At 34.4% G+C, this 21,624-nt stretch overlaps 1 long non-coding RNA gene across 1 annotated transcript; it reads left to right on the top strand.

The window, feature by feature from the left end:
* The first annotated feature begins 4,442 nt into the window (after positions 1-4,442).
* Positions 4,443-20,610, top strand: LOC140612125 (uncharacterized). The gene is made up of 3 exons (XR_012013432.1): positions 4,443-4,567; positions 8,375-8,490; positions 20,446-20,610. It is a non-coding gene; the product is annotated as an uncharacterized lncRNA (long non-coding RNA).
* The last annotated feature ends 1,014 nt before the right edge of the window (positions 20,611-21,624 follow it).

Here is a 21,624-nt window from a genome sequence, read left to right as displayed (position 1 = left end):
TTCATCATTATGATATCATAGAGTGTTGACACTGCACTAAAAATCTTCTGTCCTCTGCCTATGCATCCCTCCCTCCACCTTTGACAAAACCCTTGGAAACTACTGATCTTTTTACTATCTCCATAGTTTTGCTTTTTCCAGAAAGTCATATATTAGAATCATACAATATATAGAATTTTCATATTGGTTTCCTTCATTTTGTAATATGCATTTAAGATTTATCCATGTCTTTTCATGGTCTGATTACTTATTTCTTTTCAGTGCTGAATAACATTCCATTATCTGGATGTACCACAGTTCGTTCATTCATTTACTGAAGGACATCTTGGCTGCTTCTTCCAAGTTTTGATGATTATGAAAACAAGATGCCTTAAACATCTGTGTTCAAAGAAGGGCTTTTCTATTCTGTTGGTTCATTCTCCGTCTTAGACTGATCTTGTGTTCCTGGATCTTGGGGGTGGGATTTTGTCTTTCTGCTTCTGTGAGTCTTTCTTTTAATAACCCCCAACCCCCAACTTGTATCTGTTTTGAGTATTGAGCAAGAGATAGTTTCTTGACCTACTTCCAACACTGATAAACATCTAAGATTTCCTGAAGTTGAGAAGCAGGAGCCTTATTAGAGAGGACCTGAATTATTCAATTTATCACAGCTCCTTCCACTTACTTAACATCTACTCAGACACCAAATACTGGACATAGATTCGTTCACTTTATGTGTCCTACCCTTCATGGGCATTTCGCTATGGAAACTCAAATATAAATAAATCTGTAACACTATAAAATTCCATTAGATGAAAATTTCCATATCCAATACATTGCCATAATTAAAGAAATTTATGTTGAGAGAGGAAGTCTGGCATAATAATACTGCTATTGTCTAGGATTAAAAAATAAACTCTAAAGCCTAGCTATATGTAAGTCTCTATTAGTCACTGGATAAATTATTTAATTCATTGGCACATACTTTCCTTATTTTCAATGAAATTAAAAAATCAGATACACTTGTGCAAATTACTTTATTGAGCTGAAGATGAAGAAAATGCAGTATTTATCCCAAATGAGTTTGCGCTCCAACCCATGTATTGTTTGATCGTCTCTCTATACTCAACAATTATGTCTCTAGATTCTTATGTACAAGAAAAAATGAACTCAGATAAAAATAAACAAAATCATTTAACCACACAAGAAAATATTTGAAGTTAATAATACAATATTGCTTAATTCACTCTGACAGAATCCTATTGATTTTAGTTTATATGAGGAATTTGATTTATGCTCCCTTTGTCTCTTTTGATTAATACAGTATCTCAGCTTATCCAAGGATTCAGTCATCCAAAATCCTCCTGTGTATTCCATTTCAAATAAATTGAAAGTTTTGTTCCAATGAAACTTGGTTTAATAAATAAAAGAACCTTTAAAAGTTAGTTGGAGCACAGAAACTCCGGATCGTAGATAATAAGTACTTTTTCATATTATTAGATGTATTTCACAGAAATTTTTTTTATCTCAGGTCTCATTGTAGTTGGAAAGAAAATAAAAAGTGCTACGGATAGTCATGATCTACTACTACCATATATATATATATATATATATATATATATATATATATATGTATGTATTTTGTTGTTGTTGTTGTTCATGAGAGAGAGAGAGGCAGAGACACAGGCAGAGGGAGAAGTAGGCTCCATGCAGGGAACCCATCGTGGGACTCGATCCTGGGACTCCAGGATCACGCCCTGGGCCAAAGGCAGCGCTAAACCACTGAGCCACCCAGGGATCCTAGATCTACTACTTTTTCAACAACTTTTAGTGAGATATTTTCTTAGTATAGTTTGTTCAAGATATTACACTTATAAGACACTAAAATGACTCTTCATGTTATCTTGAAACATAATAATTGATGTTAATTATGTATATTAATAAAATGACATCCTATTCCATTAAAGAAAGCTATGCATTGACAATGAAAAAATTTGTTTTGCAACCATCTCAAAGTATTTGTGTGTGTAAATGTGTTTAAAGAAAGAGTAGATGTATGTGTGTGTATCCCTGTATATATAAAATATCTTAACTATCTGGGGAGTGAGAGAGGTTATGATTACATTTTCTTATTTTTCGACTCTCTAAGAGCTTTCTTTTTCCTCCTGACACTAACACTGATTCTAATGACAACCGAGTGTCCTACAATTCAATTCAATTCTGACACTAACTACCTGGAATTAGAGTCAGACTTCACAGGTTTAAGGGCTCCATCCACAAAATTGGCCCCTGCCTCAGATACCAGAAGTATAAATCATCATAATTCCAACTGGCTATAATTTTGGAGGTTCTCACAATTACCTCCTCCAGTTTGATGACAAAAAGTACTTTGCTTACATTTACCGGTTTATTGTAAAGGATACAAATGAACAGTGAAATGAGGAGGTATATAGCGCAAAGTCTGAAAGGATAGCATAGGGATTTTTATTGCTCTGAAGTTGCATGGTCCTAACATGCGAATGTATTTGACAAACTCTCTGTATCCCATCACTAGAGGTTTTTATTAAGGTTTCATTATATAACAACGATTGATTAAATTATTGGCAATTGGTGACCAACCCAACCTCCAGCTTCTCTTTCCTTCCTGAAGATTGAGTCTAAAAGTTCCAAAATTCTAATCAAGACTTGGTCTTTATGGCATCATCCACCATCCTGAAGCTATAGGAGTTAATCAAGGGAACCTCATCAGAGCAAAAGATCGTATCGTCCTTATCACTCAGGAAACTCCAGAGGTTTTAGGAGCTCTGTGCTAAGAATGAAGGACAAAGACCAAGTATTTTTCTATGATATAACACTCTATATAGTTTTTTTTAACGTAGTATATATATATATATATATATATATACATATATATATATATATACACTCATTTATATGTAACTTTTATAAAAAAATAATCGAACATATAAAATTTGCTCTTTAGCAAAATATAGTCTTCATATGAAACATTTGTATAATAAATGTAGAGTTTACAAATATTTGGTTCATGCAATGAATATCTCTGAACTAAATCATTTCTAGAGAGATGTTTAAGTATCTCAGAAGGCCTTTAGGGTGAGTTAAACCAGGTTTACATAGTCACTTATGTGGTATGATTTGAGGGTCACAAAACCATCCCTTCCTCATTTCTACCATTGCCACAGGCCTTGCTACAGAAGTTATCACGTGATAAACATTTTATTTAGGTTTCCTGCATTAGACAGCACACAAAAGGAACACCAACAATGAAAATAAATTTAAGAACTTACTTATCTTCTAGTCACAAGTTTCTACCCTTTAATAACATCTCCTCAGTAGCCCCCTCCTTCACTCCTATTCTGTTTTTCAGGTTTCACATTTTAGCGACATTGTATGGTATTTATCCTTCTGTATAACTTATCTCACTTACATAATGCCCTCAAGTTCTATCCATGTTATTCCAATATGTTTTAAATAACAATAACACACATTCATAAAACTTTTGAAATAGAAGTAATTTGATAGATTACCTAGTACACTTTCTGAGTGTTTGATTCCCTCTAGACTGTAAGTTGGCACCTGATTGTCCTTGGGTCAAATCTGATTCACCTTCTCTTTTTATAAATAAAGTTTTATTGGAACACACACACACACACACAACCTTGAAAGGAATGTAATTCTTGACTTAAATCTCACAAAACTGAAGGATTCCACTCTGGTTTGTTGTTGTTGTTGTTATTGCTTTTAATCTTCTAAACTCCACATAACATCTTTTCAAAAACCAGAATTTTCTGGCTTTCATATAGTAAGCCTATACTCCAGATCCTATAATTAACTCTTATCTATTTGATAGCTTCAGATCTTGCCAGTAAAAATGTAGTCCATTCCAGGTCTTTGCAGTTATGGCTCTAATCAATCTAGTCAACCGAAAAACAAAATAAAATTTGGAGTCCTAAGCAACAAAACATTTTTCCCTCTTAGAAGGCAGAGAAGGGGGCAGCCCCGGTCTGTATGATGCCTGCTTCTCCCTCTGCCTGTGTCTCTGCCTCTCTCTCTATCTCTCTGTGTCTCTCATGATTGAATAAACAAAATCTTAAAAAAAAATAAATAAATAAATAAATAAATAGAAGGCAGAGAAGGGGCTAAAGTTGTTACTATTCATAATTATTTTTTAAAATTTCTTTTTTATTGTTATTTTAATACTAAAGTTTGATTCAGGAGAGCACAAGCTCTAGTGAACTTCAGATTTCAATTCACGTTAGAATTTACATTTACCAAGCATATAATTGCTTACTTTTGCTGACAGAAATATATAGATAAGACATAATTTTGCCCTCAAGAAACTCACAATCTGGTAAATGGCAAAAGAGCACATACATAACTTTAATACAGAGAGAATAAATGTCATTAACTATCATGCATCAATTTCATAGTTTATGAGGTAAATTTATTTGGCCTTGTACTAAATAAACCATTTATGGGATAAAACAAAAGACATTATATTTTGCTTTCTAGGAGAGGCTGGGCAAAGATTCAAAGCAGAAGATGTTTTCCGAGAGGACAAAAACAGGTTAGAAATTTAAAAAAATACACCAGACTCTTTGGATTCTTTGTGTAGAAACTCAGTGAAGGAAAGGGATAAAGGAAGAAGTCTCAGTGAGATCCTAGATTCCAGGATGATGTGCCCAAGATTGAAGTTAATGTTTACATTCTCTTGGCTACTGTCAAAGTTTCTTGGAGGCAGTTGAGGGCTGGAATAGAGTTACTTAAAAATGCTTAGATGTTCAGCTTCACTTGGTCACTGGAAATGTTAGACCAGTTAGCTTCACATTCTCAAACTTTTTAAAAAATAGCTTTATCAAAGTATAATTGATATTTAATGCATGCAATTTGATGATTTTGGACATATACTCATGAAATCATCACCTCAATCAAGGTAATAAACATATCAATCATTTCCAAAAGTTTCCTCATGCCTCATTGTGTGTGTGCATGTTTGTGTGGTAAGAATAATTAATATAATACTCTTAACAAAATTTTAAGTGAACTATAGAGTATTGTTGATCATAAGTACTGATCCCTACAACTACTCATAATTGCATAACTGATACTTTATGCTTGTTTTAAAACAATTCTTCATTGCCTCCTCCCCTCAGCTCTTGGCAACCACCATTTTACTCTCTTGATAATTTTAGAAATGTCATAAAAGTGGAATCATGCAGTATTTGTCTTTCCATGACTGGCATATTTTACTTAGCATGAGATCTTCCAGTTCATCCATGTCATTGCTTATCAGCATTTCCTTTTTTGAAGCTGAATAATATCCTACATTATATGTATACACCACGTTTTCTTTATCCATTCAATCTATCAAGTTTGATTGTTTCCACATCTTGGCTATTGTGAATAATGCTACAATGAACATGAGAGTACAAATATATTTTTGAAATCCTGATTTCAATTCTTTTGCATATCCCCAGAAATGGGATTATTAGATCATATGGTCATTCTATTTTTAATTTTTTTAAACTCCATATTGTGTTCATAAGTACCTGTACCATCTTACATTTCCACCACCAGTGTACTAGGGTTCCAGTTTCTCCACTTCCTCACCAATTGTTATATATATATTTAAAGTAATTATCATCTTAACAGATGTGAGGTGCTATGTCATTGTAGTTTGATTCACATTTTCCTAACAATTAAGTGGTGGTGAACTCCTTTTCATATACTGACCTTTCTTTAAGAAGTTGGTGAGTTGGTTTAAATATTTCCACGACACTAAATAAAACACGGCCAATAAAAAAACCAGACAAAAAAATAACAAAATCGCCTTGTAATTTTCACAAAAACTGCTTGTCAGTGGATTATGACAATATTCACCTGAAATCTGGGACAACATCACCAAGACTTCTGAGAGGAAAATTCCAACTCCAAAATCTGGAACAGCCAGCACAGCTGTGAAGCCAAGTTTATGGGGCTTACTAGGGCAGCAGCTGGGCATGGTCTGAACAAAGAGGATAATTCCAGTGCTTTGGAGTAGAGTGCAATGAAAAGCACAGCTTAATCTCCTCTTGGTGAAGCAAGAAAATCATATTTTTAAAAAAAAAATCACTAAGTGATCAGCACTTTAAATAACAATGTCATTTTTAAGGCATTCTGAAAAGTTCATGTTCTTCTTCTCCCCCACACTCATTACTGTCATTCACAAATCATTGCCAAGTCAAATTTTCATCTCCCTTTGATTTTTAAACTGGGCATTGGAGTAACTTAAATAGTATTTCAATTTGTTGAGAAAATTCAATTTAAAATGGGAAAAGCAAATGAGGCCCAAGTTAAGGGCATAACCTTTGGGGGAAGAGGGATTAGAGGATATATCATTTCCTGTGTGTCCCTAACACTGGATGTTAGGCCAAAATGCTGAAAATAGACTCTGGAAGGAGGAAGTAGAACATCTGATAAAGATGTGTTAAGGTTTACCTTGGTTAAATGATCTCTTCAGTTGTTCTTTTACAAGATATTTCAGCCTGATGCGAATTATCAGAAGAGTCTTAAAAAAATTTAAAGTATTGCCACGTGATATTAAAAATAAATCAGATTATGAATGAATAAAACCAGGGAATATATGGCTTAAGAGCAGGAGTGGTCTATTTAATCCTGTAGAGCAAACAAAGTTGCATAATTGTCTCACACCTTTTTTTTAAATCCTGACTATAGGTCTCCTATGATACTATCTCCCCACCTGCAATTTTCAGGATCCTTATGCTTACTTAAAAGAATAATCAATTAAAATTTAATTTAATTTTTTTAAAAGAAGTAATATAATTCAAAATAGATTTGTATTGTGGAAATAGATTCATCCATTTTTATTGAGATGTGTAAACAGTCTCATTATTTTTATAAGAATCTAATGTTTGTGTGTATGTGGAATGATGATTGCATGCCTTATCTGGGCATGAGAAAACTTCTGAATATTAGCTGATAGACAATGGTAGAAACCCACCCTGACCAGAGTAATAGAAGAGGAGACTCATCCAGGACCTAGAATGTTCTGTCCTAAATGTCAGATATGTAGAAGCTACTAGGCAAACTATTTCCACAAGTATTACTGAATGCCGGGAAATTATATTTATATATTACAAGATATATTGATCAATGTTTATATCCATGATATAGGAGATGTCTCTAGGGATTGAGTTTGTGGAATGTCAATAAAATATTGTCCAACATTTGGAATTGGACAAAAGAGAACGATGGGTATCTTTTAAGTGAAGTAATTTTGTCTGCTGGAGAAATATCTCATTTAATAGGGGTATACATTTTTTATTGTCTTTCTCTGGGTAGACTATTCTACAACTCTGTTGAACTAAAAGTTAACTTATGGAAAAATAACAGTAATGCAAATGTTCATTGCCCATATTAGGGCTTATATGTATTAGTAAATGTAACACTTGCTAAGGCTACATTAACAAAGCAGACTGAGTTGCTTAAACAGATTTATTTTCTCCTGGTTCTGGAGGCTAGAATTCTGAGATCAAAGTGTTGCCAGGGTTGGTTTCTTCTGAATCCTCTCTTCATGGCTTAAGGATGGCCATCTTCTCCCTATGTATTCACATGGTGTTTCCTCTATGTGTGTCTGTGCACTATTCTCTTATGAGGAGAGATTGGAATAGGTGAGATTGGATTAGGGCCTACCCTAATGATCTCATTTCAATTTAAATTACCTCTTTTAAAATGCTCTTTCCAAATATAGTCACATTCTGAGGTGCTGGGCATTATTAGGACTTCAACATATGAATTTTTAGATTGGGAAGACACAATTCAGCCCATAATATCATATTACTTAACGAATTGAAGAAAATTTCTAAAAGGGACTCATTTACAGTTGCATGATATCATTAAAGTTTTTCTTTTTTGAAAATGTTGATTTGTCAGGAGAGAGATGAGGGATATGCTGGAGCTTGTTAAATCAGATCCTATCTTTTGATAATAGAAAAACAAGGTCCTACCTTAGTAGAAAAGTCATGTGATTTGAAAATATTTTGCTTATTGCTTATGTTTGTATCTAACATCTATCGTTAATATTAATTTTCTTCATCACACTGGTCAGGTTTGGATGGAATCTCAGAGCAACCAAAAATCTTCATAAAGATTATGAAATTGTTGTTTCAACAACTATATGGAAAACAAATCCTCATGGTGAAAAGAAAATCCTGACCCAGAAATTACAAATCACCTTCAGTTCTTTCTCTTCTTAACTATGGGAGGAAAAGGAAAGCATTATAAGGGCAGGGGGAATTGATGTGTGTTTTGATAACAGACTAGCTCTCTGTAGAATTCTATAGTTGTCACTTTATGTTATCTTCTTTTATTAAAGCTTGCTTTATTAAGGCCTGCTGGGACCAATATTGGTTGGACTGGCTGATAACCTTCTCCAGGAAATGAAGCTGATTCTAGAGGGATGATGGTATAGTGGAGAGAGAAGTGAGAACAGTAAGTATAGATATTGAGTGTACCAGGCTCAGGTCCTTCCCTGGAAGATAAAGTGAGCTTCAATTCTAATGACTCATAACTTGACAGAAATCTATACTCCTTATTATGTAGAGATTATCTTCAAGTTAAGAAAATGAGATATAGTTCTACTCGTCTTAAAAATCAGTCATTTGAAATTGTTATGCTTAATTATTTATTGAGTAAATGTATCATAAAAGGCAAAATTTGGGAAATGTCCTATGAGTATGTAGATCAAAAAATTTAATGTCAATAAAAAAGCACAAAATAAAACACTGTGATAAACCACCATAAAGAATCTTTTCTAGTTTTAATTAGAAATTGTTACAATTTTCTAATGTCTTAAAGTTCCCAATGACAGCATAAGAAGTTGCTGTCAAGATGATCCACACCAAAGAACCTAAAACAGTTTAGAGTCTTAAAGAGGACCCATTTTATCTATAAATTTGAGCAGGATGTTCTTCCAAAAATAATCTTGATGTGATCTGCAATCTATCAATCAGGTGGTTACTAAGAGTGCCTTTACTCTGCAACAGACCACATAAGTCACTTTCAGTATTATTTACTTTCCCCAAGCCTCCGTTTCTTCATATGTAAAGCAAGAACAGTGACCAAACCCAATATACAAGGTTATTATCAATAGCTGATATACTATCTTTGCCCACGAGAAGTGCTCAATAAATGGCATTTGTTATATAAATAAATATATGCAATTAATTGTGGTTTATCCAATGATGATATAAGTAGAGGAGTATCATATCATATCATTGTTTGTTTTATTAAGATGTCTAAGGCATCAGTTTGCATGATCAGGGTCGATTAATGATTGATAGCAGCCACAGAAATGTGTTAAGACTATTTTAATGATCCAGATAAAAATTATGAAGCCCTAATTTAAGGAAGTAAAGTTTGAGGAAAACAAGAAATTATACCTATGAGAGATATTAAGAATCTAAAATTGCCAAAGCTTGATCAGAGACGGTAGAACAAGTGAAGGGAATAGAGAAGTCAAACATACTCAGATTTCTGAAATGGAAAATGGAAAATGTTAAGAGGGAAAATCTAAATACTTTACAGGCTCTTAATGATCTGCTTCTTCCCTGCCTCTCTGATCTCCTTTAACAGCATAAATAGTAGAACAAAGAGAATTTTTAAAAATATAAACCAAAGCACACCACTAATCTACTTAAATCGCTCCAATGAGTTACACTGCTTTTAAGATAAAGTCCAAAATTTCCATATGGTCTAAGATTGCCATTACTGAGTTCCTGTGCTTATATCTCTGAGATTATTTTATGTCTCATCCCTCTTTAATTTCTATGTGTCTCCATTTGGAGAACACAGCAACTCGGATTTTTCCACTCGCTGTCCATCTGCCCTGAAGCCACTCTTCACATGCCTGGACAATTCTCCATCTGGCTTCAACTTAAATATAAAAAAACAAAACAAAACAAAACAAATAAAAAACCTCTCCTTAGCTACCCAGGTTTTTTTTTTTTTAATTGAAAGTTAATTTTTTTATTATAGCATTGTATTTATTTTTCTGAAAGGTATTGCTTACAATATGTTAAATATATTTATTTATTTGTTTAATTGTTTATTATCTAGCATTTCCAAAGATTTTCAACTGCATGAATGCAAGGACCATGTCACTTTGCATTAGCTACTGTGTACCTGTCATTTATCATGGCACCTGGCATGTAGTAGGCAGATAATATATATATATATCTCCATGAAAGGATGAATCTCCAGTAGGAAACATAGATATTTGTGGCTTGAAAAAGGTTTCTAAATGGAAATATGGAACATAATCATTGCCGTACAGAGAGTAATTAAAATCTCTGGATAAAATGTAATGACTAAAGGAAAACAAATAGAAGATGTGAACTAGGATTAATCCTGGGGCAGGCCAATACTTTCATTAAAAGCTTTTTTTTTTTTTTTTTTTTAGATGTCTGGTGGCTGCCTTTAGCTCAGGGTGTGATCCCGGAGTTCTGGGATCGAGTTCCACATTGGACTCCCCATGGGGAGCCTGCTTCTCCCTCTGCCTATGTCTCTGGCTCTCACTCTCTCTGTGTCTCTCATGAATAATAAAATATTAAAAAAAACTTTTTTTGATTCATAAGTGATACATGTTTGTTGGAAAAATAAAGGTTCCACTATTCACTACCTCAACTAGTCTTAGGATGACCACTGTCAATCATTTTGTAAATATCTCTGAATATATATTTTAAGAATATGCAAACCTATATATAGTTGAAAGAAAGAAAGAAAGAAAGAAAGAAAGAAAGAAAGAAGAAAGAAAGAAAGAAAGAAAGAAAGAAAGAAAGAAAGAAAGAAAGAAAGAAAAGAAAGAAAGAAAACAGCACTCACCAGAGTTTCAGGTGATTATGGTATTTGGTCTGGAAAATACCTTTCACTAGACAACTTACTATGGGAGGTAAGACTCTCTAGCAGATTGAAAGAACTAAAGTATGAGCAAAATGAAGGACTTTCAGTATAGAAGAGGAATAATTTGTGTTTATGTCTGACAAGATAAGAAATGTGTTAAAAAATTGAGGTGGAAACAAAAGTGATAGCCAAAATTTCTGGGACCCTGGGCATTTCTCTTCCATCTCCTTTCAAATTTTAGTAGTTTCAAAAAAAAAAAAAAAGAAGACTTCAGGGTGTGTGGGTGTAAGTTTGTGCTCCAAATCTATCTTCATGCTTGGGCAGAGATAAGAAAGCATGAGTAATAGAAAATGCGGAGAGAACACTTGTGTCCCAGATAATGGAATTAGCTCATGGCTGAATTTTATAAAATTTCCTAATAATAACTGGATAATTTACATACACTTTTCTTTGTTTACTTTCATAAAAGGATACTCTAACTGTTCAACAACAACAACAACAAAAACCAATAGCTAAGCCTTATCCCATACAAATTAAATCAGAATCTCTGGAGTAGGGCTCCAAAATTCACATATTTTGGAAGCTTGCCAAGAAATTTTAGTGTGTAGCCAAAATTGAGATCCACAGGCAAAAAGATAAAAATTATTGAATGCCTTCGGAAAACTTTGGCTTTTGGGGCATGGGGGTGGCTGTCAGTTATGCATCTGACTGTTGGTTTCTGCTGGGGTTGTGGTCTTAGGGTTGTGAGATAGAGCCCTGCATCAGGCTCTGTGCTTAGCACCAAATCTGCTTAGAGTTTCTCTCTCCTTCTTCCTCTACCACTGCCTCTGTTCGCTCTCATTCTCTCAAGTTAATAAATAAAAATTTTAAAAAGAAAACTGGCTTTTACATTCAGAAAGATAGGAAATCACTGAAGGGTTCTGAGGAAAGGAGAGATGTGATCTGATTTTTATTTTGAGAGGATCTCTCTGTCTCCTGTGTTTAGAATAGACTGTGCTAGAAGGTGGATAAGAAGAGACAAAGCAAGAAAACCAATTAAGAGACAATTGGCACCAACATGCCCAAGATGATAGTGAAAATGAAAAGTGAAAGAGATAGAAGTAGTGAGCTTCTAAGTGTATTTTAAAGGCAGAATTGACCTAATTTGCTGCTGAGCTGTCTGTGAAACATCAGATGGAGAGCGGACTCAAGAGTATCTATCTGCAAGGCTTTTGATCAAGGCAAATAGGAAAACAGAATTCCTAAAATTCCTGAAATGAGGAGCACTAGAAGAGCTGCAAATTTGAGGATAGAGTGGGATTTTATGTTCAATTTATTTTTATTTTATTTTATTTTTTTTATGTTCAATTTAATGCCCATTTTAGGCTTTTTAACTTACTTCTTTATTGAAACATCCATTTAAGTTTGAGGTGCCGCTTAGACTTCAAGTGAAGATTTCTAATAGGCAATTTTTAAAAAATATTTTATTTATTTATTCATGAGAGATACAGAGAGAGAGAGAAGCAGAGACACAGGCAGAGGGAGAAGCAGGCTTTATGCAAGGAGCCTGATGTGGGACTCCATCCTGGGACTCCAGGATCACGCCCTGGGCCGAAGGCAGGTGCCCAGGGCATGAGGTTGAGCCACCCAGGGATCCCCTCTAACAGGCAATTTTATGTGCAAATGTGAAATTGAGAATTGTTGACCACAGACGTAACTCATGAAGTCTTCAGAATACAAGTAGTATGCAATTACCTGAGCTATGATGGAACAATCTAGGAAGTGGAGGTCCACAAGTAAGCAGAGATACCTGAGGACTGAGCTCTAGGATTCACCAAAGGTGAGAAATCCTAGAGTTAAAGACAAGCCAGGAAAGAGAATGTGTATGTATGGGGGATGGGGGTGAGGGGGTGTCACATGGGAAGAGGAGAACCTGCAGAAAGTGCTATCCTAGGAGAAAAATGAAGAATCTTTAAAGAAAGAAGAGTGAATAACTATGTCAAAGGCTGTCTATAAGTTACAAACAATGAGGACCTCAAAGCCTCATTAGATTTAGCAAGATAGAAGGCATTGACCACCTTGATGGGAGCTCAGTGGTCTAGTGCTATGGGCAAAAGAAATGGCAGGAAAAGAATTGGAGACTACAAAATAGGCAACTACACATTTACCCTAAAGGCAAGAAGAGAAATGCCCTGACAATGGTACAAGAGGTATGAGGTCATAGAAAGGAGATATATATACAAATATATACATATATATATATATATATATATTTTTTTTTTTTTTTACATGACAGATGTTGCAGCATGACTGACAGAAAAGATAGATTTAAAGACTTACTCATTTGTCATCAATTCTGCAAATATTATTCTTGGTGTTTGTCTTTTGATATTGTTGCTGAGAGTACTGATATTTAAAGGGTAGGATAAGAAGATGAATTAAACAAAATCTGAGAATTCATCAGCCACTACATAAAATAAGACAGGAGACTGCTGAAATCAAGCATCAGGAATGTATATTTTTGTTTTTTAAAAGAAAAAAGAATGTAGACTAGTTTAGGAAGTCAAGTCAAGGCATGGCCGAAGGATAGAAGCTACAAGAAATTTATACTAATTCTAGAGGGATTTCAGGAGGCTAGTAGAATTCTTACTTAAATCTCTTCTCCCAGGCTATTTGGATCTTCAGGGTAGGGTGTGTGCGTGTGTGTGTGTGAGTGTGAGAGTATGTGATGTATATAAACTGAAGAGGAAACAGAAAAAGAACCTTTCTGCTTGAAACTGGTAATGTATAATCTTTCTCTGTACAAGTGACCTTTAATGCTCTTGGACCACTTGAAGAAGACATCAACATGTGTATCTCTTTTAAGACCGAAGTATATATTTTTGAAGACCTGATATATAAAAGTAGTAAATCTTTAAAACCATTCTGCATTGTCAGCATACAGACAACATGTATATTTCTAAAAATAAAACAAAACCTAGGTTATAGAAGTCCTTAGCCAGAAGTTTGAAGGCATTTACATATGCATTTTAATATAAAAACGTAGTCACTTAAACGCATACTGTACCCATCACAACTCAGAACCCTCTTAAACTACATAATTGCAACAACTCTTGTATTGCCATCTGCCACAAAGACGGTATTCACTGAAAAAGAACCAGATGTGGTAAACAAATTAACACGTGCACCATTGTCAAATGCTGCTGTTCTAAAGTATATAAGTGACATGGCAATTAATGCCTGTGAACAGCTGGTTTTAAAGAGTATGAAAAGTGATTACTTTGCCCCATAAATGGACAAATCCACAGATGTTTCAGGTTGTGCTCAGTTGTTGGCATTTGTAAGATATATTTTGGAAAACACTGTGAATGAAAGCATGCTGTTTTGTAAAACTTTGCTGGATGGCATAATAGAAGAAAACTTTCTTAAATATTTCAAGTCACAGTACGGATTTTAGGGTAAGTGAGATGCAGTATGCAGTGCTTAATATGGACTCCAGCAAATCAAAATCGGGGGGAAAAATAGCCTTTCTTCCTCACCACAATCATCTAAATGATCATGTCTTTGGAGAGATGAGAATAAATGTCATCACTTGTCGAATCTCTTCTACTTGCAGATCTTCAATGGCAATGATGGAAGAATTTAAAATTGGCTAATTAAAATGTGCACAAGTGTTACCTTCTTTCTTGATCAAAAATTAAGCTTGGCAGACTAATTAATAATCCATTTAGTTTTCAAGGTCAGCTTCCTGGAATATCCTTTCTGTCTCACCTTTTGAATGATATAAACATTTTTGAGACAAGGAGAAATATATCCTTATCCTTGCTGACAAAATTGAAGCTGCCATAGAAGTTAGTCAATAAAATTAGAAGGCAATATTAGTTTTATTTTCCATGAAAAAAGTATATAACCACCCACCAGCTTTATTATTCAATAATCACTTATGAACCAAATTGGAAAATATTGATAAGAAAATAGTTTCTCAAAATAATTATATTATTTTCTTTCCAGAATCACTTCATAAATATGAGGTTATTTTCCATGTTTATCCTTAAATATGAGTTCTTTGTTGTTTATCACAATAGAATTTCAGCCTTACTATTAGCCGGCATCACAAAACCATCTGATCATTGACTGTATTTCAAATGCATCAGAAAATATATTCAGATTATATATGACATTAATTTGAGAAAAAACTATTTGAATCAACTGCTTCATGTGTTAAGGAATTATTATAATTGTGATAGTTTAGTAGCATAAGTTCACACCCATGATTGCAAATTAAAGAAAGAAGATTCCAGCATTAAAATAAAAAAGGAATGTGGGTTATTTTCTACTTCACCAAAACAATCAGAGTTCATAGATATAAAATCAGTCACTTTCATTCAAACATTCTTAATCAATACAGATAGAGATAGTGATGCATGAAGAAGCAGATTTAAAACTACCCAAAACAAACCAGAGTCATATCTTTCTATTCTTCTCATGCATGGACAACACCTGCACAATCCCGGCCACCCTGCAACTTCAGCTGCTTTCTGTTTAAATCTGGTTTAGAAAAAAGTCACAATGAGTCCCTTTGTATTTTATGTGTCTAAAACAAGAAATAGACATCAATTTGTTGTGCCCAAGTTTGCGAATCCGAGAAACCACCAAGGAGCCGACACCAATGCAAACACACGAGGGTTTATTAGCAAGCTCGAGCTTGGGTCCAAGTATACCCATCACAGAGGAGCAGGGACTTGGACCCCGAAGTGGGTTACAGCTGAGTTTTTTATAGGCTGGTCTAGGGGATTTTCAGAAGGGGTGGAGGAATTTCTCAAGTTCTGTTTACATTCTGATATGGGGCTTTCAAGGGCACTGAGCTCTGTTCTCATTCTAATACGGGACTTTCTACCATGGGCGTGGGCTCTGTTGTCTTTCTGATATGGGATTCCCTGCCAAGGACATTGAGGACATTATGCAGCTTTTCCCATAAAGTTCAGCTCTTATTCACAGGGGCCTAAGATGGCTGTACTTGTGCTAATGTTAAACTTTAGGTGGGATGGCCTTAATTTTTCTTGGCCTCCACAAATTGATTGAAAGAAAATGTAAAAGAAATGGATCAGTGGTCAAATACATCTAAACATTAGTATGAAAAGAAGAACTAAAATCTCTGTATATCTGATGTCTTTTCTTATGACAATAGAATAACATAAATAAGATTTACTCTTCTACTTTAAAAAGTTAAAAAAACAAAATCTATAAAATGATGGACACCAGACCACAGGAATAGCAGATGATAATCTTGGAGAGAAGGAAAACAAAAAGAAGTGAGCTCTTTGATGACTCCAGGATACTATGTAGACATGATATTTAGAAATGCAAGTTGAGAGACATAGTTTAGATTTCAAGGAGGCCAAGTCAAGTAGAATTGCAACACAGAGTGTCATACAGGGCCGGACTGAAGATGGATGGAAAGGGAGAGGGAGAGAGAGCTGGAGATATGCAAATGTTTTTCCTTGAGGCTTCACCTGAATATAATCAGCACATGGTAGGAAAAGAACCACTGAAAAAGAACTTACAGAACATCCTCAGAGTTTACAGAGGGATAGAAACAGTTGTTCTCGTTAGACAATAGTTTGGTATTACTAGAAAGTCCTTCAAATGATGTGACGCTTAGTAGAATCTTAGAAAGACGTTTAAGTAATAAGATCATATTAAAACAATATTGCTCTAGATCCATCTAGCATAGCAAACTTCAAAAAAAATCAAATTGCTTCCAACTAATTTAACTTCATGCAGAATAAGATTTTAGTTTTCTCAGAATAAGATTTTAAAATATATAAAGGCATATAAAATTATAGCATACCAATCACAAAATTCATAACTGACAAAACAGAGGGAAAGAAAGAGGAAAGGAAAGGAAAGGAAAGGAAAGGAAAGGAAAGGAAAGGAAAGGAAAGGAAAGGAAAGGAAAGGAAAGGAAAGGAAAGGAAAGGAAGAAAGAAAAATAAAGGAAAAAAAGAAAAGAAAAGAAAAGAAAAGAAAAGAAAAGAAAAGAAAAGAAAAGAAAAGAAAAGAAAAGAAAAAAAAAGAAAAGAAGAAAGAAAAGAAAAGAAAAGAAAAAAAAGAAAAGAAAAGAAAAGAAAAGAAAAAAGAAAAGAAAAGAAAGGAAAAGAAAAGAAAAGAAAAGAAAAGAAAAGAAAAGAAAAGAAAAGAAAAGAAAGGAAAGGAGGAGGGAAGGAGGGAGGGATAGCAGGAGGAAGGAAGGAATTACCAGACATATGAAGAGGTCAAGCAAATACAATTAATAATGAGAAGAAAAATTAACCAACAGTAGCAGAACAAAAAACAAAAAACAAAAAAAAAAGAGGAGACACAAATAGAATAGTAGACAAGGAAATTAAAACCACTATTATAAACATGCTCCATACACACAAAAAGATATAGAACTAAGTATGAATATTAAAAGGAGAGGCATGTAAGATATAAAAATGGCCAAAATGAACTTCAAGTCATAAAAGAAAATGGAATGAAAAATGCTTTGGATGGGATTATAGTAGATTATATTCTGCAAAGAAAAGATAAAGGAAGTTAAATACACATGAATAGGAATACACAAGTTGAAAAACATGCAGAAAACATAATTTACAAAGGTACCATATTAATAATGTAAGATGTTAATAAGAGGGAAAGCTGGTTATAGGGTATATAAGAATTCTCTGTACTATCTTCACAACTTTTCTGTAAATTGAAAACTATTCTAAACTGTAAATTGCATTTAAAAAATTGAATGGAGAATAGTGAGCTCAGGGACAGAATCAAGTGGCCTATATTTATGTAATTAGAGTTCCGGCAGAGGAGAAAGAACTGACAGAGCCAGGAAAAAATATTTGAAGAAATAATAGTTAAAATCTTTCTAAATTTGATGTAGCTATAAACCTACATATTCAAAAAGCTCACTGAAACCCAAGTAAAGAAACATGAAGGAAACCATTCCAAGATGCATCATAGTCAAATTGCTTAAATAGTCCATGATCTATGTGATAAGAAGAATGATGTTAAATCCTTTTTGTTTTCTGCACATTCATTCATAAAATGACCTCTGAGTTACTCTCCAGAGTTATATTTTGCCACAACAACCTACACTACTGTCTAGATTTTTTATACAACCAAAAGTTTCAGGAAAACTTTATGGTCTCATGTATCCACTTCTGCATTAAATGCATTTAGTGATGTTCCTGTTTTTACGTAATCCAGGACCACATATTTGTTTCCAAACATTATGTTCAAATGTCATTTCTTAAATGTCTTCCCCAAGCTTCTTCTATGACCTCTATAGGTACTCAGAAAATGCTTGCTGAATGAATGAGAAATGGATGGAAAAATGAGTTCCTTAAGCCTTAAGGCAAGGAAAAAAGACATGGCAATTGAGAGCAAGGTAGATTATAAATCTAAGTATATTAGTACAAATATCCTAGTAATTCCTTTGAGGAATGGGCACCACTGGACTAGTGGGTGGTTATTCTAGTTTAACAGGAAAAGATGAATTTTTATGGGGAATGCTTTCCCAGTTTCTCATGATGGTGAGAATGGGGACACTATCTTACAGTTCCGTTAGTTTCTGCAGGGGAATCCACACGCACACACGGATGTATGCATAGGTTCCAGCAGCCATGAAGACAATGATGTCAGTATGCAGCCAGGTCTCATGATATGGTTTTGAAAATCTAGAATCCATGGAATAATAACAACAGTAACAAACACAATTTTTTAACCAAGCTTATTCTCAGGCCCAAGGCTAGGACTAGAATGACACAATGAGGTTACTTGTCGCAGCACAAAATTTAAGGAGGCACCTCAAATCCCAGTAATCAAGACATATTTTATAGAAACATTTTTTAAAAAAAGACTAATACAAAAAAATCTATGACAGACCATTATATCAAAATTAGAAACAACAACAACAACACAGAAACAGTACTACTAATTTTTTCTTTTTCCTTGGTGCTTAATATGTCTCAGAATGATGCTTTCACTGATTCTGGTTAAGAATTATGTTTTGAGGGACACCTGGGTGGCTCAGAGGTTGAGCGCTGCCTTCAGCTCAGGGCATGATCCCAGGATTTGGGATAGAGTCCCGCATCAGGCTCCCTGCGGGGAGCCTACTTCTCCCTCTGCCTATGTCTCTGCCTCTCTCTCTGTGTATCTGTCTTTCACGAATAAATATATAAATCTTACAAAAAAAAAAAAGAGTTATGATTTGACTGAAAAAAAGAAACAAAAAAGAAAAAAGTAAGAAAACAAAACAAAACAAAAACTATGCCAACAATCTGTAGTTGAAGGCCCATTTAAAATACTTGTTACTTAGCTGGGAGGGTTACCACTTCCTTTGACACATCCCCGCCCTTTGCAGCATCAAGTTGGAAACAAATGCCACATCAGAGTCAACGTTCACAGTAGGATTATAGTTAGACAGTCCAAACAAACACGTAAGACGATACAGACTCTTGTCTGACTCTGAGTTTCCTTAAGGAAATCAACCAAATCTCTCTGGATCTTAATTTTTTAAATGGTTAGAAATAGTACTATGCAAACAAACAATCAAGAACTACAAACAAAAACTCCTTGTGTTTGTTTCACAGTTACCACACTGTGAAAGTAAAAAATATGTTTTTTCCCTGACCTTAATTGACTTCAAATGTAAGTGTTCTTAATTTCAAAGATGGACTTTCCAGGAAAAAGTTTTGACCCTAGCCAGTTCACGGATGTGAAAGCAAATACCTTTCAGAAATACAGAAATACAGCTCTGCTTGGCCGAGTGCCTGCACAAATATCTGACAGTAAGAGCGAGGCGGCTTTAGAGCAGGACGCTGAATGGAACTGGAAGGAATACCACAGACTCAAACTTACAGCCCCCCCTTGACCAGATGGCACAGCTGTGGAGTGTGATCTATGTCAGACCAACAGAAGGGGCAATGGAACCAGAACTGAACTGATGGACTTCAAACAAAAACACCAGGAACTTTGCAATACACTCTAAGGCTACAGGTTGAGCACAGCTCAATCATGTCACTACCTAATAGCTGACTCTTCTATGCCACTTTAAAATCTACAAAATGTTTTCACAAACAACCCCTTTGAGCCTCCTAGCTCAAGTAAAAGAACTGATATAAATAATGTAAGCATTGACATCACATGCTACATGAAGAAATATGAGACCTGAAGTAGACTTGTTCAAGTTGAATCTAGTGAGTAAGATTTGGAGTAGTTCCTGGAGCTATCTGGTCCAAAACTCAGGATTTTTAAAATGTTATATCCTTCTTTGCATTGCACTGTCATACACAGAGTGGAAAGAATATCAAATTCCTTTTCCTTTTCTTACATCAATATATGTCAAAAATCCCTTGCCTTTATTTTTGTGAACTTTAATTCCGTATTATTTTGAAACAAACTCAAAGGTACAAAAAATTGAAAGAAGAGCACAAATAAATTATCTTCCCTTTATCATTTGAAAGAGTTATTTATACGATGTCCCCTCTCCCAAATGTGTAGTTTTAAACAAGAGCTTTTTTTTTTTTACAGAGCACAACAGAATCAGCAAAATAGAGAAATTAACATTGACACATCACTACCATTTACTCAACAAAGTTGAATCCAAGCCACCATCTAAGTTTTACCTAGTGTTCCAGAAATGTTCTTAACTGCAAAAGAATACAACTCAGAAGTCTGTGGGGTAGTCTTGTTTAATCTTCCCCTTCAAAATAAAACCTTTTCTGTGTCTTTCATTGGCTTTCATCATACTGCATCTTCACAGAATCAGGCCAGAAATCTGATAGACGATACTTCAATTTTAATTTGTCTGAGGTTTACTCACAGCTGGATTCTGATTGTGCATTTTAGGAATACCACAGAAGCAATATTGTGTTCCCATTGCATTTTATTAGATTGTCCAAGTTTTCAATTTGCTTTAGGCAATGTTAATTTTGGTTACTTGGTGAAGATGGTGGTATCTACTGTGCTTCTCTACTACACAAACTTTCAATTTATTCATTTATTTTTGTGTATCACTGTGAGCCATGTTGCCTATATTATGCAGTGGGCTGTAATCTAATATTATTATTTATTTTGATATTGATATTTATTTTGATAATTTTGTTATTTATTTGGATAATTTTTGATAATTTTGATAATTTTGATATTTATTTTGATAATTTTGTCCCAGAATTAGCCAGTGGAAGTCCCTCAAGCTACCTTCTGTGTTCCTTTGGCAATCCTTTTCATTGTTTGAGACTTCTATTATTCCTGGTGTGTGATATTCTAGGCTCATGTTGTCCTTTCCTGGCCTACTTCTGGAAAGAGATTTTTATGCAAGGATTCCTAGTTATTTTGGGGGAGAACAGAATTTAGAAACCAACACCTGGGTTCAAGATGTGCTTATTCCTTTATGTGCTTGCTTCCAGGCTTTCCAAATGGAAAAAAAAAGAAAAAGAAAAGAAAGAACTAGAAAAAAAACATATATAAACACGTATACATTGACATCTCTAGTTATTCCTATATTTATTTCTAGTTTGAAAATCACAGGTTCACACTAATGTCTTTAATTTCAATGTAATACTGCAGGGCTCATCTTAGTTTCCCCCCGTCCATATTTGTCATTTCCATCTCTGATGGTGAGAAATCCAGTTCTCACTATCCCTACCTGACATTTTATTTATGTGATCAATCCCCCTCTATCTCATTGATCTCTCAATACTGCTGCCA

This window comes from Canis lupus, chromosome 20, assembly GCF_048164855.1.
Source record: "Canis lupus baileyi chromosome 20, mCanLup2.hap1, whole genome shotgun sequence".
In the NCBI taxonomy this organism is placed as follows: Eukaryota; Metazoa; Chordata; class Mammalia; order Carnivora; family Canidae; genus Canis; species Canis lupus.
This window is presented reverse-complemented; position numbering and strand designations above follow the sequence as displayed.